The sequence below is a fragment of the Oryctolagus cuniculus genome, chromosome 10 (genome assembly GCF_964237555.1).
Source record: "Oryctolagus cuniculus chromosome 10, mOryCun1.1, whole genome shotgun sequence".
NCBI lineage: Eukaryota > Metazoa > Chordata > Mammalia > Lagomorpha > Leporidae > Oryctolagus > Oryctolagus cuniculus.
In genome coordinates, this window is record NC_091441.1 from 77,542,407 (window position 1) to 77,565,467 (window position 23,061).

The 23,061-nt window shown below is 48.2% G+C and overlaps 1 protein-coding gene across 4 annotated transcripts in view; it reads left to right on the forward strand.

Moving 5' to 3' along the window:
- EIF4E3 (eukaryotic translation initiation factor 4E family member 3) overlaps nucleotides 1-23,061 on the forward strand; it is a 411,364-nt gene that overhangs the window by 83,429 nt on the left and 304,874 nt on the right. The gene's annotated exons all lie outside the window — the stretch shown is intronic.

Genomic DNA, 23,061 nt, shown 5'->3' on the forward strand with positions numbered 1-23,061 from the left:
ATGTTGCATGAAAATAAACATCTTTTAAGTCCATTTTCGCATGAACTTTTTGGAGGACCTCATGTATCATCAACTGTCACTCCCAAAGAGAAAATAATTAGGATTTGAATTTTTTTTTGGAGGGGGGAGGGGTTTCTGAATATGGAACTCCCCTTTGAAAGGAGAAGTCTACTTTTCACTTTCTTGTATTGTATGGTTTCTGTAGGAGTTCACACATTACAAAGCAGAGGACTGCCTGTGTGTTGTTTATTTCTTAAACAAGTATGTTGAGATCAATTAAAGTTTCTCAGGAGCTTGGGGACTCAACATGTAAGAAGCCTGGGTAGTTTGAACAGCCAGGTGGGGTCAGGTGAAGAGGAAACAGATAGGAACCATCAGGCAGTGCCGGTCCCTGTGAACCTGTGTTCCTGTAGGCAGCTATAGTGGGTTCCTGTCTACTTCTTTCAAGTGTGTGTGGAGGTGGGCGGGGGGAGCCCGCAGAGATTTCTTATACATCTGATTTGACTGTTCTGGTTTTGCTTTCTATTATTTTTATATATGCATCAAACTCTAAGGACACTTCTTATGTAGCTTAACTCATGGAGACCTAAAGTCACTCTGTTGTGTGTGGAGAGTCTTCTGTGTGCTGACACAACTCCACCGTTCAAAGATAGCTCCAGGGACTCTTAGAATTTGAGGGTGGAAGGGACCTTCGAGATCATCTACCCGTGCCTCTCGCCCCTTGGCAGGCAGAAACAACTAGGCTGCCTGCCCGCCTGCTGTGTTTCTCCTGGCGGTCTGGGAGGCCAGGACACCGGGACTTTTAGCAACGGCCGCAGTGACTGTAATGTGATTCTCTGACCTCACTCGAGACCCCGGCATGTGACAAATGAGGAAAGCCCTCCTCCCTTGACCCAAATGTATGAAACCAGAAATCCTGTGAAGACTGAAGGAAGCCATTCTTTTTTTTAAATATTGATTGATTGATTGATTGATTGATTTGAAAGGTGGAGTTACAGAGAGACAGAAGCAGAGAGAGAGAGACGTCTTCTGGTTCACTCCCCAAATGGCTGCAATGGGCAGAGCTGGGCAGATCCGAGCCAAGAGCCAGGAATTTCTTCCAGGTCTCCCATGTGGGTGCAGGGACCCAAGGACTTGAGCCATCTTCTACTGCTTTCCCAGGCCAAAGCAGAGAGCTGGATGGGAAGTGAAGCAGCTGGGTCTCGAACCAGCAGCCATATGGGATGCCGGCACTGCTGGCTGGTGGCAGCTTTACCTGCCACACCACGTGCCGGCCCCAGAAGCCATTCTTTTAAGACTGGAGTAGATGATGTTCATAAATAAAGATTTTATGGCTAGTACCACAGCAATCCAAGTAGCCCATCTCCGGAAGTCCCTGATATAAAACCTGTAATCCAGAGTGGTGGCTTTTCTCTTTAATAAATACCATTTCAGCCTGTTAGGAGAAAAGAAATTAATGTTCAGAAAAAGTAGTTACTCCGTATGTGCAGTAACTACTTTTCTATAATATCTTGCGGCATCTGGGGTTCAGCACCATTGAACAAGATTAAATGAACGTTATAGAGCTATAAAATTGCATGTAAAATAACGCGAAACTGTTCAAATGACTATCAAAGTAGCCTAGGAATGAATTTCCACTAAAATTAATTGTCACTTTCTAAACGTAGCTTAGCAAAGCTGTTACTAAACTGGAGGGATTCTTTAATCCATAGAGGTGTCAAAAAAAAAAAAAAAAAAAAAAAAGAAAAGAAAGAAGTATTCCCCAAACTGTGTGAATGGTAAGCGGAAGTCATTGTGAAGTCAATATTTTTCTGTTCATCGTTGCTGCTGAAGTTCAGAGTCCCATTGTATATGTGTGTGTTGGGTGTACCTCGTCAGAATATCTGATGAAATAGCCTTTGGGTATTCTATGCGCTCCTGTCCTTCAGAAATCATGAAGTCAGAGGAATCTGTGTTAAATGTTTTCATTTGGGTTGCTGCCTGCGAAAAGCTGTCAACTCGTTTAATGAAATGCAAGACTTCTTTTTAATGAAAATTTCAACTTCTAATATTGAAGTCAGAGGATTTTTTTTGAACTTTTATGTTAGAACAAGTGTTTATTTATCTGGGATTTGTTAAACTGGCAACTTTGCATTTTAGAAATGAGCACAGCATTGATAGGTGTGTTCCCGAGTTTTCTTTGTAAAAATTATTGGTACCTGGCACCCTTTCACATACGAAGAAGCAACTTTTAATGCAGGATCAAGGAGGTGGAAATTTTAGCTGTTTCGCTTCATATGATGAATGACAAATATTCAACAACGTTGCACATTTTAGCGCAGTTACCAAGTTTCTGTTTACAAATAGAGCTATGAATTTCATGACCCTATATATTGATTCTCCCCAGACGTCCTAGATCTTTATTAGGTAATGTGGCTTACAATCGTTGTATTTTATTCTTAAAAAAAATCAGGCACTATCTTCCCTCTTCTCGGCATTTGTTTCGTAACAAGTCACCGTCACTTGGCGTGTGTCCTCAGGGAGAATTTTCATTTCATTTAATTCTTTACACAAAAGGATTCCAAAACGTAAATGAGTGAGCACATTTTACCTTGAGACATCTAGCACCATTTGTCACAAATTTAAAATCTTATCAGTTGCCTCAAACGTTACTCATTCTGTAGGACAGCCTTACCTGTCTAAGTTGAACCAGGTTTATTTGCCTTATGTTTTGGATCTGCTTGTCCCCCCCCCCCCGCCCCCGCCGCCTCCCCGTTTTATACCATCTGTGCCCTGTGCAATCGGGGAGCCTCTCACATCTGGCTACAAGCTGGTGTAATGCCCTCGCTTTTGATCTGGCTTCATCTAGTGATTTCCTCAGTATTTTTAAGGTCAGACTGAAAACTTTTCTGTTCCAGTTATTTTTGATTTTATATTGTGTGTTGTGTTTGATGTTCAGATACATGTGAAAGTTGCTTCTCTAAGTCGGTAATTTTTATTCCAGCCTTTTGCAGCAATAAGGTAAGACTGGATTGTATTTTTCTTACTTGAGAAATGGAGTGATGTATGTGTTTGGTGCAAATGTCGAGAGTATTCATGCAAATGCTCTTGCAGTCTTTTAATTTGGGACTACATTGCTGGGAATTTGTGCTTCTCTGTTTTCGAGGTATAATTTCACGGGGTTTAAGTGTTATTAGGTTGCAGAATTTGGAGTTCTGTTCTAATCTGTTGCCACTCATGCTCACACTCTATTTGGATTCTTAGTATATAGAAATGTCATTTTCATCCCCCAGGTTTCAAATTGCATGCAGGTTTATGAACTCCGTTGCTCACTCTTAATTGGGTTACAAGTCTGTGTGCGCTGATGCTCATAACCCCATTGATTCTGCACGTTCTGTCCAGCAGCTGTGATGTGTGAAGCTCCTAGTGTGCTGCCTGACACTTAGTGGGTTGTCTGAGGTGCGCTGTGGTCTCTTGGGAAGCCTCTATTTCTACTTTTACACTCCCTTGTTGAACACATCTGCACATAGCGCTCAACCTGGTCTTTAACAAAACAGCTCGCTTGTTTTCATTTTTTTTTAACTCTTTAGTAATGATGGTTTCCTTTTAGACTAAATCGATTGTTCTGGGTTCTTTTTTTGTGCTACAGAATAACCATGAGATTCAGTTGTTCCCATTTAGCCAAGTAGAGTGAAATTTACTCTTCCTCTCTGGCTGTCTACTATGCTGTACTTTCAAGACTTCTTGGAAAGTGGAATTAAAAATGAGTTTATTTTGGTACAAAAAGTTTTAAATCCATGCATAATTTTTTATAAGACACATTTTCCATGAATGTTTCAAAGGCCTCTTGTGTGCATGGATCTGAAAATTCTTTGCACCAAAATAAATGTATTGTTAAATTCCATTTTCCTTTTTTATTTTAAGATTTATTTTATTTATTTGAAAGGGTTATAGAGTGAGACAGAGACAGAGAGAGAGGTCTTCCATCTGATGATTGACTCCCCAAATGGCAGTTGGAGCTGAGCTGAAGCCAGGAGCCAGGAGCTTGTTCCAGGTCTCCCACGTTGGTGCAGAGGCCCAAGGACTTGGACCATCCTCTGCAGCTTTCCCAGGCGCATTAGCAGGGAGCTGGATCAGAAGTGAAGCGCTGGTACTTGAACCCGCACCTATATGGGATGCTGGCACTGCCGGCCAGGGCTTTAACCCGCTGCACCACAGCGCTGGCCCATTTGATTCCATTTTCCATGAATGTTTTGAGGATCCCTCATGTATCCATTTGAAAGAAAACAAGAATGCCAGCAAACTCTTATTTCTTGCCTCCCTCTGCAGACTGTCGCCTCTGTCGGCACAAGAGCTAGCAACTCAAGAATGCATGTGTGATGCCCAGGCAATTTTAACACAGCAAATTTAGTGCAGTCTTTGTGGGGCAGCGCATGACACTGTGACAGCTTTGGAATCTCCTACTATCTGCTTCTCATAGCTGAGTCTGACTCCTGTCGCCGTGCATCCTGTGTGTGCTTTGTCATCTAGAGATTATCAGTGCCCCTTTTGGAACGTGTTCTTGGTTACTTTGTTAGCAAACACTCTGCCTTCCCCACCTAACATCCGTGTTTGAGGGGGTGAAGACCATGCATGTCTTTTCTTTCCTGGTGATTCCTTTTCATGTAAAAATTTCTATTAAGTAACTCTTAACTGCTTTTTCACTAACAAATGTATTTAAAAAAATCCCTGGCATCTTACAGGATGATAGGTCTTTTGTTATAGGAAGAAAAGAAAACAGTAGCGTTTACAAAGTTCAGCAAGTTAAAATATATATCACTGAAATATATTTCTATTTCCCATCATCTGGCCAGGCTGTGGTGCTGACTAGCTTATTTCTTGCCAGAGAAAATAAGTTTAAATCATAAGCATATTTAACTAGCAAGCATAAATCATAAGCGCTTCTAATCACAAGCATGTTGAACCCTGGTACCGTTTGTACAGATGGTAGAGCTGAGTGCGTGTGCTCCTCCCTGCATTAAAGATGCAGACAAGTTCTTACTCCCCAATTTCCTCTTGAACTCAGGAAACTTAAATCATTTGCGTTTTGCACATGCAGGATTCTTTAAAGTAGGGGCCTGGAGGAAGGTTTTAGGTCTTAGGAAACATTTGGGTTTTGTGATTCACTCTTCGTGCAGAGAAATAATGAAGGTTAAACATGAACACAGTCTATCCTTATTAAAGCAAAAATAATTGGTGTTTCATGAGGATAGTCAAATTATAAAAGGACAAGATTCCGGTTTTCCAGAATGTGTCTTTTGTAAAAAACGAACATCACAGAATCACATAGAATTTTCACAGAGGTCCATTGGCTTTCAAAAAGCAGGCCCCAGGAGGTTGGTTCTACAGAAATAATTTTAGATACTGCGGAGTTCTTACTGTACATTTTATTTTTAAAAAGTATTTTGGAAAGTCTAATGAAACAATAACACCACCGTGCATTGCATGACAAAACATTTTTTATGTGGATCGCATATTTTATTTTCCACCAGGGAATGCATTATCAGTATGCATGGCAAAACTTTAAATTTTGGAAGCTAGTAAGTACCATTTATGTACTAATTGTTTTTGTTTTATGAAATACCATTGTAGTTTTTATTGTAAAATAAAAGGTAGAGAAAACCACACAGGTGCGTAACTCAGTGAATTGTTGTAAGGAGGACACTCTTGGAAATAGAACCTTGCCGGCCACCCCAGAGTCCCCTTCAAGCACTGCCTTGCTCCCCCCTGAAGTAACTGCTATCCTCACCTCCAGGAAGCACTTCCTTACATTTCTCTCTGGTTTTATCACAGGAAGTAGAAAACCTCACTGTACCTATAAGGAGCTCTTCTACCTTTGAGTGTTGGGTCCATTTGTAAGTCCTTTAAATTGGTGAATGCCAGATGGCAAAGGCACTATATTGTGGCTCTGTTCATAGCTATAGTATCAGTAATAACTGCTAACAGGCATGGAGTTTCATTCCATCCAAGCACACAGATGAATTAATTTACTTCTCCCCAGAACCCTATGAAGTAGACACTGTTGTTGTCTGCATTTCCAGTGTGTGGATACGAAGTTCAAGGGTGAAATAACCTCCCCCAGGTCACACCGTCAGCTGCAAAGCCAACACACATGAAAGGTACCGTGACCCCAGCCTATACTAATGCCAGGCTGCTGTGATAGAAACTGGAGATTCCATATGAGAGTTTGTAAAGGAAGGGCTCTCTAGCTTTAAGCGAAAGGTGGAAAATTTGCTGGCCTAGCTCAAACTTTCCATTTTACAGAAGAAGAAATGATACAGAAAAAAAATAAAGAATTTGTTTAAGGTCACACAAGTATTCTGTGGTGAACTTTCATCCAGATCCGCAAACCTCCTGGCTGTTGAAATCAGTGCTCTTACCTTCATGGCCTAGCTTAGGTGGGGAAGACACACTTTCTAACCTGCTTCTTTGCTTCAGTCCTATGTGGGCGAATTTGTCTTGAACCAGTTTGGACCCACCATCCACTTGCTTATTTTTCTCAAGGCTTTAACTAGGAATTAAAAAATTTATATTTGAAGCTTGCTTTTCTGTCTCACTTATTGAGTGCCCAATCTGTAGGCACACATGCCTAACACACTTCTCCGAAGAATGTACAAGAATAACACATTTGACTGGTGTGGATGGCAGGTGAAAAAGAATTAGTGTGTAGGCCCTTAAATGTATTCACGGCCAACTCTGGATTATCCCAGCACAGATGGATCATGCAAAAATCCCTCCTTGCTTCTTATTGGTGACCTTTAACTATTGGTGTTTGCAAATGCTGCTACTGGAGATTGCAAAGAGGAAGAGCAGAGGAGATGGGATTTGGTTTCTTGACCAGAATGTCAGGTGTCCTGGTAAAAGGTTTGGTGGTTTTGCCACTGAAGGCTGTAGGGAGACCCGTTGGATTCTCTTTGGACTGAAGCCATCTGGGGTGCCCAACTTAGCCTTGAATTGTGTACAGTCAGCAGGCAAGCTGGCATAATGGAATAAGCTTAGTTAGGAATTTGCTTTACTGGGTTGAAATTCTATTGTCTTGTGCCTTGACCAACTTACTCAACTTCTCCTGAGTTCTGCATTCTTCATTAGAAGGGATGGGTAGAGCTTTTTGAAAGCAGGTAACACGACATGAAGCGCCCAACTCACTCCTTTGCACCTAGCAGAGGGCTACTGAATGGCACTTCCATTGGTTGGCTGTACGCTTTCATCCAAACAGTAAAGACGGTTAACTGCTCCAAGGAAACTCTTTTGCTCTTGAGACTGGTTCAGCTCAGCTTGTCTGAGGTCCTGGAAGTCTTCACTGGCAATATCCTAGCCAAAACCACTGATCTCCCAACTGCTTGTTCACTGGTCTCCCCAAGTTACCAGGACCATACTCGGAGAAACAAATTGGCCCCTTGCTTGAGTTCTGTGTACCCGACTTCTGAATTGATTTGCCTTGAACATAGCCTGGGTGATATTTCTAATCAGTTATTTTCTAAGGAAATGATTCCATCATTACTCCAGAATATAAGATGCAAGTTCAGTTGATAAAAAAATATTTTCCAGGCTGAACAAATTCTTGTTGAGGCATAAAGCTCCTGTTGTCCACTCTGGATTGTAGACAGTCAGACTTGTCATTGGAGACAATTATGGAAAATTCCAAGGAGTCCCCTGTGTTACATTGCATGCATGTTATTTTCATCCCGGATATCCTAAAGTTGATTGGCATTAGTAGAGCTGAGATACGGACCATGTGTAATCCCAACTCATTCACTTGGCAGGTACTTATCAAACAACTCTTACATGCTAGGGCACCGAGGACACAAAAATAAAACATCGTGCCTGCTTCATGGAGCTTACAATTTAGTAAATTGACAAACGTCACTAAAGCCATGCTATCAGACCATAAGAAAGGCAGGTGGTGTATCTGAGCCATCTTGGTGGCCCACCTACCTGTCACAGTACAAATTCAATGCATGTTTGAAGGAAAGAGTGTTTGAATGTGTTCATAAGCAGAGTCATTTTGTGTTTTTTTTTTTAAGTGAAAATACCCTTAGATTTCCCAAGCCAGGTGTTTTCGCTAATCTCGCTATTGTTTTAAAATTCTCTAATAACAGTTTAGACTCTGAATTCAGTAACCGCGGAGGCTGTTTATAATTTGTTGATGCTTTGCAAACATCTTTCAAAGCCAAGCTGGCCCCTGACTTCTGCTGGGTAATTCACCGCGTCGCGCCGTCTTGCCTATACCTGGGGGGCGACGATGGCGAGCGGCCTGTGCACCAGCATGCTAAATATGGGGCTTCTGACACTGCGGAATGCACAGGCTGCTTACTCTGTAATTTTTAAAAGCCCTGTAACTCCCTATAAAGCATAGACCGCATCCAAAGAAGAAATACGACGCTAAGTCTAGGATTAAATAATATCTTGGGGCCACTGCCTTATGCATTTTCAGCAGTTTGGGAACTCCACTAAGTGCAGGTTAACAAGGGCGGGGCATCGTAAATGAGCATCTGTCCCCTGACCCAGCTGGAGACCCCTTCCGATTATTCATTCCAGAAGCACGTGCTGACACCGGGTTCAGCCCTCTGGGCTCTCCCACTCTCAGCGGTCTTTTAAGATCGGCGGGAGGTCAGGTCCTCCCCGCCCCCACCCCCTCCACCCCGTGCTTTGTGGAGTGGGCTACATGTTTTCTGGGTCTTCCGCGCTTTGAGGACCTGATCACTCTATGTTAAAAATTAAAGTAAAAGAGGTCTTAGACCGGGAGCAATCCAATTCTGCACACTTGGGTGGAAAAGGTTAAAAACAAAAAAAAAAGGCGGAGTGGGGCGGTGTTTCAAATGCTATCTGGCAGCTCTGCAGAGGGGATACGCGTTCGATTGGGCACCACTGCTGTTCTACCTACTGACCCGAGCTCCGCAATCCAAGCCCAGCCTCCCGCTTCAAAGGCCTGGCTCCGAGCAGATCACACATTTTTCCTTGATGACAAATTAATCAAACTTGATTTCTTGGAGGAGAGGGATACAAAAGAACTACAACTCCCCCAGGCCCCAAAGTCAATACAATCCTTCTGGCTCTGATTAGGGTAACAAAAGGATATCTGAGAGCCATCTTCCTCCCTGCCCGCGGCTGTGGGATGGAGCCCAGAGCAAGCCAGGCTTGTAAAGGAGAAAGGGCCTGATTAAAACACTTTTCAGCTGTGACTAAGTGCACCACGAGCCCTCCTGACAGAGAAAATGACTTTTTTAGGCGAAGCGCACCTTTGCTCGCAAGCAAAGTTTCCGCTTGCAAGAGCCGAGAGGAAGTAGTATATTATGAATCTGAAATGTTTATAGGTCTCCCCTTTTATGTGTCTGCAGTGAAGATGAGGTTACAGCAGAAATCAGCCTTTGGCACTGGCCAGTGTTAGCGATAGCCCCAGTTTGGGATCCCTACGGCTACTTCCGGGTTAAGGAAGGAGGCATTGTTGGCATCCCGGGAATTGATGGACCTGTTAAGGCAGGCCTGGGCGGAGGGGATGCGGTGGTAGGGAGCGCGCTCCAGGGAGACAGTGCAGCCAGCCTCCTGCTAACAGGGAGCACAGGATCTCAGCGCGGAACCCCGCCTGCCGCCCTGCCAGCCGCCCTGTTCCGTGGAGCATTGGAGAACAGTGCCTGTATCCTTCTTGTGATGCGTGACGGCCTATATTTAGAAGAATTGCTATTGCACAAAATATGGTCCCCTGACTTGTGGGGGTGCTTCCTGCGCTGCCCAGAAAGATTGCAAGCAAATAGAAAAAAAAAAAAGAAAAGAAAGATAGAAAGCGGTCCCTAGCTTTGCTTCTCGGTTTGGAAGACAAGGCGCTGGTGGCTTGGTTTGGTTTTTCTTTTAATACGCGGAGCAGAAGGCACAAATCTCTCATCATGTGGGTGCTGCTTCTGGAAGGGTGTCGGCTTGCCTTGCCTTGCCTGCAGCCCGGCTGCGTGCCTGCCCCCCGGGGCACGCAGGGCCAAGGCCACGATGGTTGATAAATGGGCAGAGTGCTGCTGGGTCCCAGGGGCCCATCTCTCATTCCTGGCGGTTGTTTTGAAGATCCGTCCTCCAAGTGTCTTTCTGATCCTGACGGGCAGTTTTCAAAATTGTTTGTGGCATTCCAGGACGCGTAATAATTTAAAGCTGGATTTTAGATTGCAGCAATGCGCAGACATATCTGAGACCCCAGCCCCCGCAACCCCAGTGAGCTGGCCCCAGCCCTGTTTTGCTCTGTTCTCTGACACAGGAGCCCAAAGCTGTGGCCCACCCAGCCCCTGTCTCTGTGTAGCCCTCTGCCTGGATTCCAGTCTGCTCACTGTCTGGGGGTGCTATGGGAAAGAGCACCTTGTCCTGAGTGGGAAGACCAGCTTGCTCGTGCTGTGGACTCCTGGCTCTTCTGAGCCTCAGTTTGCTCATCTGGGTAATGGACATAAAAAAATGTCCCCACCATTGAGTGTGAAGATTAAATGAGAAAATGCGAACTGTGACTTGCTGGTCATGGGGAGGCCTTGATGGTCATGATTCAGGGGACTACAGTGGTCCTGTCTTTCAGCTACTCCACCGGCTGTTTTAAAGTCACAGTCTAAGGCAGAGTGCAGACACCTTCCTGTTTTCACAGCAATCCTTGTTTGTAGAACAAAAGCAATACATACTTTTTTTTTTTTTTTAACAGGCAGAGTGGACAGTGAGAGAGACAGGGAGAAAGGTCTTCCTTTTGCCGTTTGTTCACCCTCCAATGGCCGCCGCGACCGGTGCACCACGCTGATCCGATGGCAGGAGCCAGGTGCTTCTCCTGGTCTCCCATGTGGGTCCTTGGGCCATCCTCCACTGCACTCCCAGGCCACAGCAGAGAGCTGGCCTGGAAGAGGGGCAACCGGGACTAGAACCCGGTGTGCCGGCGCCGCAAGGCGGAGGATTAGCCTAGTGAGCCGCGGCGCCGGACATACTCATTTTTAAAAATTTTATTTATTTATGTGAAAGTCAGTTACAGAGAGAGAAGGAAAGACATAGACACTGCTTCTTTCCCTAGATGGCCACAACGACCAGAGCTGAGCCAGGCCAAGGCCAGGAGCCAGAAGCTACCTCCAAGTCTCCTTCGTGGGTGCAGGGGCCCAAGCACTTGCGCCATCCTCTGCTGCTTTCCCAGGCGCGTTAGCAGGGAGCTGGGTCAGAAGTGGAGCACCCATATAGGATGCTGGCATCACAGGTGGCAGCTTTACCCACTACACCAGAACATCAGCCCCAATACGTCCTCATTTTAACAGATGCCAGGGGTAACAATAGCAAGTCCCCTCACCCCCAAACAGCCTTTTGGGTGACTGTGAGAGATACCACAAGCAACCACTGTGTTCTGTTCTGTGCATCACTCCACGTCGATAGGGCTTTCTCAAGTCACACCCGGAGGGGAGGTGTGAGGATGGGTGAAGTCTGCCCCGGATTCTAGAATTTAGAAAGCCCTGCACTGGTAATGAAGTAGGTCACCGCTCACCTTCAGCAACAGGTGCTCCTGTTTCACTCCCACAGGCAGTGCATTGGCCGCCGAGGAACTGCAGCGCAGGCTGGGGTTGTAAATCCAGTTCTTCTTCTTGGCAGGGTCATCTCCTGTCCACAGGGATGGTCTTTGCCTCTCGCAATCACGCGGCAGAATGAGAGTGGTGTGCTGTGTCTCGTGGACATCTTGCTGAGAGTTGAGGCTGTCAGATTTTACGAATATAAAAAGGGAGTTAGTTACTCTGATCTTTGCTTTGCTGTTCAGCTAAGTTCTGAGTCTTGGCCCATGGGGAGCCCTAGAAGAGCCGCCCAGGTTGCTATTCCGAATGAGACAGCGGAGGCGAGAGTGGTGTCGGGGCTCCACCGGGACTCAGGGTGAGTGAGAGTCCCCAGGGCTGCTTTTAAGGGGCATCTGCCGTGAGAAGGCACCACTGACAAATCTCAACAGCCACTTCAGGTGCCTGTTTGCAGATTGCATTTTAAACACAATTTTAAAATCTGCTACAGACAGAAACATCTAATTGGTCCAAAGATTGCACTGTTAAAGAACAAAATATATTTTTCTGTGACTGTAGGTTTTTTAAAAGATTTATTTATTTGTTCGAAAGGTAAAAGAGAGAGAGAGAGAGAGAGAGAGAGAGAGAGATCGAGAGATCTTCCACCTGCTGATTCACTCCTCAAATGCCCACAACAGCTAAGGGTGGACCAAGCTGAAGCCAGGAGCCAGGAGCTTCATCTGGGTTTCCCAAGTGGGTGGCAGGAGCCTAAGTACTTGGGCCGTTATCACTGCTCCCAGCATGCATTAGCAGGAAGCTGGATCAGCAGAGTGAAGAAAGCAGGATTCAAACTGGCCTCTGATAGGGGATTCGGGCATCCCAAGCAGTGGTTTAACTTGCTGTACCACGGTGCCCACATCTGACAGGACGATGTTAAAAGCAAAGCCTGTGTGGGGCTGGTGCCGTGGCTCACTTGGTTAATCCTCCCCCTGCGACACTGGCGTCCCATATGGGTGCCGGGTTCTAGTCCTGGTTGCTCCTCTTCCAGGCCAGCTCTCTGCTGTGGCCTGGGAGGGCAGTGGAGGATGCCCAAGTGCTTGGGCCCCTGTACCCGCATGGGGGCCAGGAAGCACCCGGCTCCTGGCTTCAGAGCCGTAGCAGTCATTTGGGGGGTGAATCAACGGAAGGAAGACCTTTATCTCTGTCTCTCTCTCACTGTCTAACTCTACCTGTCAAATAAAAAATAAATAAATAAATAAAAGCCTGTGAAAGTCCTATTCCAGTGACTGATTTCCTCTCTCTGATTCTTACAGATATTTCTTCACTGTTAGAAGTTCAGACTAGGTAAAAAAAAAAAAAGTGTTTTGAAAAGTTGTACAAACTTTTAGGTTGATTCCTAGTTGAATACTAAACATTAGTATTTAGGTAAATTTAAGTAAACAAAGTACTTGCCCATCAGATTCCTGTAAAATTACTTAGCATGCACAACCTGTCAGTGTCAACATTTAGAAATTAATCAGTGTGGCTGCCATGTGATCGTTGTGAACTCCTTCCTGTTCCCTGGCTGGAATTGAGAGAAAACCAAGATTGGCCAGTATCTCTCTCTCTCTCTCTCTCTCAGCCAGTCAGAGGGTGGCACATACTAGGGCCCACACCTGGCTGGAACCCCACAGCCCCTCTGTGCCACCCTCTCCCAGGGCTGCCTTTTGAGATCTCCATGACTGGACCCTTTGGGGTCTGTCCCTTCCCTGGGAACAAGCCAGTGATGAGCCTTTCTTACCGCAGACAGAAGCAGGTATGGACTTTTGTAGCTCGAAGAGAAACTTCCATTTCCCTTGGGTACAAGTAGGGCTTTCTACATCTGTGCTTGCCGACATTGGGTGACCAAAGCCTAGCAAAGGCCATGTCCCCTGAGAGAGTGGAGCTGAGAATTTTGAGGCCCAGAGGAAAGGTCCCTTGTCTGAGGTCACAGAGCTGCATCTCCGTCTCCTAATTCCACATCCAGTTTCCTCTTCCCTATTTTTAGGGAATTTTTCCATAATTTTACCATTGGTTAAGCAATGCGTCTCTGCATTCTGTACTCTGCTTTTCAGAGCTCAATGTAGCTGATGCTTCAAGTTTTCACTGGGGATAAATTTTTAAAAATTTTTTAAGATGTATTTATTGGCTTGACAGGCAGAGTGACAGAGAGGGAGAGATAGAGTGAGAGCTAGCTTCCACCTGTTGGTTCACATGTGGCCACAACAGCCAGGACTAGACCAGGCTGAAACCAGGAGCCTGGAACTTCATCCTGATCTCTCACATGGGTGGCAGGGGCCCAGATACGTGGACCATCTTCTGCTGCCTTCCCAGGTCCATTAGCAGGGAGCTGGATCACAAGCGGAACAGCCAGGGCTTGGATCAGAACTCTGATATGGGATGCCACTATCACACGCAGCAGCTTAACTTCCTGGGCCACAACACCAGCCTGGGGATAAATTTGTTTTTATTGTTAAGAATTTAACAAAGCACCTGATGGATTTTAGTAGCTTCTAACATTAGGGATGAAGGAAGAGTTTCACCCTGAGCACTGTTGCATTAAGACTACTTCATTGCAGTGACAGAATAGCCAACCAAGACTCTCAGAAGGAAAAATGCTATATATATATATATATATATATATATATATATATATATATAAAAAACACAACTGAAAAGTTGGGGAGAAGTGGCTTCAGGCACAGTTTGATCCAGGAGCCCGACTCTCTTGTTTCTTCTCTTTCTGTTGTCTTGGCTCCACTTCTAGAAAAAAGCACCTTCCAATTTCAGATCCATAACAACCAGAACAGGCCTCTCAGCAATCGCAGCACGTCCCAAGGTTCAGGACCGCTGGCTCTAACTGGCTCCCATCCACAGCCCTGAGCCAGTCCCTGTGGCCACAGGATGGAGACGCTGGGCCATGCCGAGCTCGGGTCACACACTCATCCCTGCAGCTGGGGTGGAATCATGAAGATGGTTGCTCAGAAAAGAGGGGGACGTTGATCCTGGGTGAGAAGACCCGAACTGACTCACGGGGCATCCACCATCAGGTCCCCGTAGTGGCGCAGTCTCCAGAGCGTCAGGCGCTCTGCCGCACGACACAGAGAAGTTTTCTGTCCTTCAGTGTAGTATCCAGAGCTTTGTATGTGGTGAGGGCCAACCGGGTTTACCAATTAGCATAAGCCAAGAAGCCGGGGGCTGGCACTGGGTGATGCGTCACTTCCAGTTGCCCTGGGGATGAAGGCCTCCAGGGGCCCATAAGGAGCTAAGTCGGCAGCTCTTTCTGGACTCTGTAGTTGAGGGGCCTCCCCACCCCACCCCGGGGTGCCACTGCACAGCTGCTCTGCCTCCCACAGCACTCCCTTCTCCTACCTCTCCCCACCCACTTTTCTGGCCCACCTTCCTCAGGAAGCCCCGCCCCACCTCCACAGGTGCGCTTCCTGCCTTGGCTCTGAGCCCTGCAAGTGTAGCATGGAGTAGTCTATCTGTCCCTCCCGTTCGACTTGGGGGAGACAGAGCCCCTGATACTCACTCCAGAGGCTGCCCTGCCCCCATCATAGTGTCCTAGGGTCTTTGTTCCATAAAACCATGAAGGCGGAAGTGCAGGCAGGCAGGGCGTCTCCCAGGCACAGGCCAGGGTGGCCCTGAGCATTTGCTGACCTCAGTGGATGTGTCCCGTAGCTGGGAGCACCACCACCCGGATCTAAGCAACACACTGATGCCCAGAGAGAGGGTGCAGGCACAGACAGAGGGACGCCCCCCAGGCAACATCCTCTATATTGGAGAACCTCAAGTCCCAGCCTCACGGTGCCAATGGCAGGGACTCTTAACCTCCCCGTCTGTAGGTGTGTCGGCACTGTTAACCTCCCCGTCTGTAGGTGTGTCGGCACTGTTAACCTCCCCGTCTGTAGGTGTGTCGGCACTGTTGTACTGTGACAGCATCTTCTGCAGGGTGGCTGGGCCAGCTCTTAATTCAGCAGGGCAGATTGCAGTCCACCAGTGAGCGTTCCTGCCATCGCGACTCACTTTCCCTGTCAGAGCCTTGGACATGCTGGAGCTAAGAATTGCCCTCATTCACGGTCAGGGCAATTTGCTTTGGGAGGAGAATGAAAAATGTAACAAAGACAGATTTGGAAGTAACCCAGGGGTGATTGGACCCACCCCAGTGGGTTCTTGTTCTTAGCTGCCTTTTTAAAGATTTATTTATTTATTTTAAGAGAGAGAGAATCTTCCATGTGCTGATTTACTCCCCAGATGGCCACCACAGCCAGGTCTGGGTCAAGCCAAAACCAGGAATCAGGAACTCCATCCCAGTCTCCCATGCGAGTGGGAGTACTTGGGCCATCTTGCGCTGTGTCCAAGATACATTAGCAGGGAGCTGGATTGGAAGTGGAGCAGCCGGGACTTGAACCAGCGCTCTGCTACAGGATGCCCATATCAGTGTTGCGTCGGGGTGGGGGTGGGGTTTAACCCAGTGCACCACAGCCCCAGCCCCTCCTGTCCTCACCTTCTGATGTGGGTGGCAGCTTCCAGCCAGGGGCTTGGCAGCCATCAAGTGTTTACCGTGATTCCTTGCAGTCCAGTTCCGTCTGGGCTGTTCGTGGGCTCAAACCCAGGAACTGCCTCCCCGCTGCAAGTGCCGGAGGTGAGCTGAGGAATCGGCCCCCAGCCCTGCCGCACTTCTGCCCCCGAGATCCTTTCCGGGAGCTGATTTCTCCATTATTGGAGCACTTCCTACGTGTTTGCTTAAGGGAAATCACCACCAAGACATCTGCAAAGTCTCCAGGCTTTGAAGTATCCACAGGAAACTGAGCAAAGAGAAACCCAGGGTTTGAGCGACTTTGGGTGGGTGGATCTATTGTTTTTGGTTTGGTTTCGCAGCAGCGTGTGCTGAAGCTGGAACCCCATGTGCTGGCACCGCCGGAAATTAAAGTGCCTTCCCTTCTCCCCCTGCTTGAGACAAGAGCTTTTAATGGCCTTCCTCACCTCCCACCCACAGTAATTCAAAGGGATGGGAAATAGAAGCACACCTAGAAAAAAACATGGGGTTTTCCCTTGTTCTGGTGAAAAATCAGATCGCCCTGAGTTGTCAGGATATCAATGTACGTCCCTGGGTTTGTAATACTTTAAATATCCGAGGCACCGAAAATCTACAAAACGCGTCAGTGTGCATTAGTGCAGGTAGTCTTCCTAACACTTCCAGGCAGTAAGCATGCAACCCGTGCTCTGCAGCTATGTAGCTGGAAGGAAGGGTGAAGGCATTGGCCAGTGCCACTCAGCCTGGCAGGCAGACCCCAGGCTCCCTGACCCCAGAAGGAATGCTCTCTTGGACTCCCGCACACTTCTGATTTCCCAGGGGAGAGTGGCCCTTTTGTGTACCTCTCCACACTGCCCTTGCTTTGGGGAGTAATCCCCTTCCTTGGTGGCGGAAGCCGGTGTTTGTGGTTCCACAGGATAAAACAGAAACAAGAAATTAAGCAACAATTATGAGATTAATAGTGACATTTATCAAGCATGGACTCCGAGCCAGGTTCGGTTATAAGTTACGTGCATCAGCTTGCTTAATCCCCAGAGGGAGCCTCCTCGGATCCAGCGAGGTGGAGTGACTTGTCCAAGGCGACTGAGCTAGGCAGTGGTGAGCCGGGGTTCAGTCACAGACCCTGCGACCCAGGCTTCTCCTCGCAGCTCTGTGCGTGCTCACTGGGCTCCCTCGTTGCTCCCTAGCTGTGTGTTTCTGCGAGTCATCACCGCGGATGTGGAAATAAGCTGAGAGTGGCTGAGCGTCCTGCCCGTGTCATAGACCTTGGCAAGTGTTGGAGCCAGGATCTGACCCCAACCATCTGTCTCCCGGGCTCAGAGGACCTTCTAGCCCTCTCCCATCCTAAAGGGTACCATTTACACTGCAGTGCATAAAACCGTCGCAAGCGCAGAACTGCAAAAGAGCCCTTCGGGGTGGGAGTCCCAAGTCTGTGCTACCCAGCAGATGGGGCTTCAGAGAGAGGGTTCAAAAATCTATGAAGAGCCCTACCCTGAGCTGCCAAGCGGTAGCACTGCGGTCTCTTCTGCACATGACAGATGGGGAAACTGAGGCCCAGGGCAGGGACGAGACTTGCACAGAGTCCTGTATCTTTTTTTCTTTTTAAGATTTATTTATTTATTTGAAAAAGTTACACAGAGAGTGAAGAAGAGGCAGAAAGAGAGAGGTCTTCCATCTGCTGTTTCACTCCCTAATTGGCCACAGTGGCCGGAGCTGTGCTGATCCAAAGCCAGGAGCCAGGAGCTTCCTCTGGGTCTCCCACGTGGGTGCAGGGGCCCAAGCACTTGGGCCATCTTTTACTGCTTTCCCAGGCCATAGCAGAGATTAGATTGGAAGTGGAGCAGCCGGGACTCGAACTGGTGCCCATATGACCCACTATGCCACAGTGCTGGCCCCAGAGTTGTGTATCTTACCATGAGGTGGCACCGGCAGTGACACTGTGGGTGATGGTAAGCTGATGCACACCGGAAGGGGGAATGGGCCCTCCCCGTTGCACTACAGGCCTTTAAGCTCTGTTTCTCCTCCCTCCCCCAAGAAACTTGGAGCAACTGCCACCCAGCTTCTTCACCGGAATTTTGCAAAGATTAATTGGATAATTTCAGAATAGTTCTTTTGAGCCGCTTGAAGGAAAAGTGCCATCTAGAAGAACAAAGTAAAATAATAATAATAATTATTACATTTAAATGTATTTATGAAAATCTCCATGGGGGCAATTAGGAGGAGACCAGCTTGTACTTGTGCAAAATTAGCAAGTTGATGAGACGGGCGAATCCTTTCCAGTCCCCTGCGGTCCCACAGTGCTACTGGTGTAGAGACAGTGTTGAGGGTATGGGGACCAAAGTCCGGGTGCAGAGGCCCCAGCTTCCGAGCGGGGATCCATCACCCCTTCTTCTGTCTGAAAATAACCTGCATGCCCAGGCTCGGGCCTTCGGAAGGTGGCACCTGCTGCACCCCACGCCGGGGACTGCCAAGTGCCTACATGGCTCTTCGCAAAAACTGGGTTGTTTCGTCACCTGCAAAAGCCAACGTGCCTCATCATTAAACACTGCCCATTTGCAAGGCTGCCACCTCCTCCTTGGCTGGGTGCCTCTGAGGATGGCTCTGCCAGTCCTCCATTGCTTCTATGTGGCGGTGGGCAGGCGGGTCCTGAGGTCTCCATGCCACGGAGCCATGACGGTGAGTTTATTCCAGGCTCCCGGAGTCCCTCCGTGGCTAACATCTGGTCTGTTCAGTCGGCGCCCCCTCTGCATTCAGAGGGCCAGAGTTTGGTGGGCAAGATGTTCTCTTTTACAATGCACTTGCCTTTGATCTTCAAGTCCAGCTTCCCTGCTCCCACACCTGGCCGTGCTCCGCCGCCAAGGCAGCCCTGCGCTCCCGCACGGCGCTCCTTTGCTTTGCTCTCCTGCTTTTCCTCCCCGACTTGGCTTTCTATACACAGATGGCCGTCATGCTGTGTGCAACTGCAGCCACAGCCTGCTCATCATCCAGTAACAGATTTTTTTTTTCCCCTCCAGCCGATTCAGACAGGATAACCTCTTAGGCAAACACTCGGGTACCTTCTCATCTCTTACAACTTCATTTTCTGCTCTCACCACCCCTGACCAGCTCCCCCCCGCCGAGTGCAACTGGAGACCTGGCCTCCTGGAGCAGTGCTTCTCAGACGGCCGCGTGCGTACACATTGCCCGGGCATCTGATTAAAATACAAATTCTGATCCTTCGGATGGAGCCAGGCTCCCAGCACTGCTGGGACTGCCAACCCGGGGGCACACAGCAAAATCCTGGGTGGCTTTTGGAGCTTTAGCCTCTCCTCCTTGCCCCCCAGTAATGTTCCTACCTTCCCATTTCCCTCTACCAAACTTACCTGCCTACATCCTCTTCCCACCGATTCACCGTCCCTCCTCCCAGTGACTATTTCATACTCAAGTGTCTACAGCTGACAGAGGAGCAAGCTGTGGGAACTGAAGACTATGTCTTAGAGAGACAGGTAGAAGACCCATCCTGTGACCACAACATGGGAATCACATTTCAGATTGTTGAGCCATCGTCGTTGTAAACGTGTCCCAGCAGCATGCTACCTTGATGAAAATTCTCAACGAGTGCTATTGACAATATGAATCTGTTCACCTGTTTCCTCCCCTGGCCCCACCCTCAGCATTCACAGGGAGCCTCTGCTCGCTCAGAGTACCCAAGCAGAAGAATGACATCAAATGTACTTAACACTTAGCCGGACTAGGACTGGGGCCGGCATTTAGTGTAGCACTGAACACACTGGTGAGGATGCTCTCGGGCCACCTCAGAGTACCTGGGTTTGATTCCTGGTTCTGGCTCCTGATTCCAACTTCCTGCTGTTGCAGACTCTGAAAGGCAGTGTTAATGGCACAAGTTACCCAGTCCCTGCCACCTGCGTGAGAGACCTGGACTGAGTTACTGGCTCCTATCTGTCACCTCAGTCCAGCCCCTGCCGTTGCAAGCATTTGGGGAGTGAATCAGTGAATGGAAGCTCTTTCTCTCTCTTCCCTCCCCTCTCTCTCAAATAAAATTTTTAAAAATATTTATTTATTTGAAAGACAGAGGCAGAGAGAGAACACGAGAAAGAGGTCCCATCCGCTGGTTCACTCCCCAGATGGCCACAATGGCCAGAGCAGTGCTGATCTGAAGCCAGGAGCCAGGAGCTTCCTCTGGGTCTCCCATACAGGTGCAGAGGCCCAAGAACTTGGGCCATCTTCCACAGCTTTCCCAAGCCATAGCAGAGAGCTGGATTGGAAGTGGAGCAGCCGGGCCTCAAACAGGTGCCCCCATATGGGATGCTGGCACTATAGGCAGCGGCTTTACCTGCTACACCACAGCACCGGCCCTCTCAAATAAAATTAAAACACACACGCACATACACATACACACACAAAACTAGTTGTGCCCCAAATTCTGTTCCCCAGCTGAGACCAATTTATTGCATTTAGACTCCAGAAAGTGCTTTGCACGTGATAAGTCTGATGATATCATCAAAACAATCCCATCAGCAATGGGGTCTTGGTTCCCTTCAGCAGATCCTCAGGGCAAACACTGACTTCTGAGATCTGCCTGATGCAACGAATAACTCTCTCTGGGAAGGAAGCTGTCTTACACCATCGTGAACTGGGCACTTGAGATTCTCACATTGATAAACCCGGGTTAGCAGTCATGAGTTCACCAGTCCTGCACACCTGGAATCATGCCCTTGGTCCCCAACCTTGCTTCCACCATGTTGCTTAACCTTATTTAGTCTTGCTCCCCCTACTGCCCAGAGGGCATAACTACACTGATTTACTTAGGATCTATCGTGTGCTAAGCTTTGTAGTATCCATCTCTCCAGGACAGCCCTACAGAGGTAGCCAGCAACTGGAACGATGGGGTACCTGTCGATGAGAACAAGCCAGCCCTTGCCCCGACAGGCCCTCGTGGCTTCTGTGTGAGTGCCTGAGCGGCCCTGATGTTCCTAGATTAGGGGGTAGCTCGCAACAGGGCAGCGAGGTTCCCAAGGAGGGGCTGCTTCTGCTAGCACAGTGGGGTGCGGGTGTCCCTTGGGACCCAGGGCAGCTGCTTCTGCCTTTGTGCTGTGAAAGGATCTCAGTATTGTCACTGGCCTGTCCCCATTTAGCTGATGAAAGTACTGAGGATTGGAGTGAATGAGCAAATTGCCCAAGACTGCTCAACTAGTGAGTGACAGGATCCAGGTGCGTCTCGCTCTGGAGTCCGTGGCTTTGACTAACTCAACAGGACATGGGACAACGCATGTTGAAAACCCAGCAGTATCCAGGGTGTGGTCATCCGGGCCTCAGGAAAGCTTTGCCTCTTTGCCTTCCTCTGCTCTCGGGCCCTTATCTGCTTCTCCACTGAGTTCAGCGCTGTCTTCCCATCAGGGCTGGGCTGGGCTGGGCTGGGCTGGGCTGGATGCAGCTTGCACGGTTGCCCTCCTGGTCCCGCAGCAGGCCCCGATGGCTGCCATGACTCACGGTTTCCAGCTCTCCCAGCTGCGCCGTCATCCCCGGCGGTGTTCTAGCTACAGGTTGGTGAAGTATTCCAGGGCAGGATGTTTACATCCCCTAGAGGAACGGGCATGGAATCAAGCAGCGCTCGCTTGGCAACCCCTGGCTGTTCTTCCCAGCCCGAGGCGCCCTGCCAAACCCACGCCGGGGAGGAAGCGGAGCAAGTGCTGATGTGCCTCCCTTTTACATGGAGCATAATACAAGTTTTCAGGATGATTTATTTTCCTAAACAAGAAAATACAATGGCCCCCATCCATTATTCACCATGCTGATGATAACCTTTACTCTGTTGTCAAGGATGATCTAAGGTGGTGTTCAGCCGAAGCACAAAGACCAGGCAAGGAACACACACACACACACACACAAATACATACACACACACAGAGAGCCCCACCCCACTCCTTGCCACAACCGCAGGAACAGAAATTGTGGCACACAGAGGTTTGAAACTAAGAGGCAAGGTATGTGGGTGTGCGTCCCCATTCGCAACCCTCCCAGCATCACACAAATAGGCAGTACTTTCGCTGTAGGTGCTTGGCTTGGAAATGACCCCCACAGAAAGTGACTTGGTGATCACTCAATGAATGCTGCGTTGCAAGGTTTAGAGAATTTATTTCTTCCATCTGACGTTATTCAAACCAGATGGAGCAGAGAGCCTAGCATTGTGTCAGTTCTCAGTATCTTTGGTTTTTATTTCTATGCTATTTATTTGAAAGGCAGAGTAGCAGGGAGAAAAAGACAGAGACTCCCAGAGATCTTCCATTGACCAGTTCACTCCCCAAATGCCCACAAAGGCAGGAGCCAAGAACTCCATCTGGGTCTCCAACATGAACGGCAGGGTCCCAAGTACGTGAGCCGTCAGCTCCTGAGGGTGTACATTTGTAGGAAGCTGGATGAGAAATGGAGCAGACACTCCAGGATGGGGATTCAGGTGTCCCAAGAGGATGCCTAAACCACTGTACCACGATGTATGCTCCATGGTTTTGTTTTTGTGTTCAGTTAATTATTTTTACTTGGCAGACAGGAGCTCCTATGTACTGGTTCACTCCCTAAATGCCCACAATGGCCAGAGTGAAGTCAGGAATTACACATTCAATCCAAGGCTCTCACGTGGGTGGCAGGGATAACACCTGCTGGATTTGGGAGCAAAATCAGGCACCCTCATGTGGGATGTGGGTGCCCCAGCTGGCAGCTCGAACTGCTGCGCCCAGCACCCAGTGCTGTCAAGATTTTTTTTTAAGGTTTATTTATTTATTTGAAAGAGTTACACAGAGAGAATAAGAGGCATAGATCTTCCACCTGCTGGTTCAGTCCCCAAAGGCCGCAATGACTGGGTCTGGGCTAGGCTGAAGCCAGGAGTCAGGAGCCTCTTCCAGGTCTCCCACGTGGATGCAGGGGCCCAAGCACTTGGACCATCTTCCTCTGCTTTCTCAGGCACATTAACAGGGCGCTGGATCAGAAGTGGAGCAGCTGGGTCTCGAACCGGCA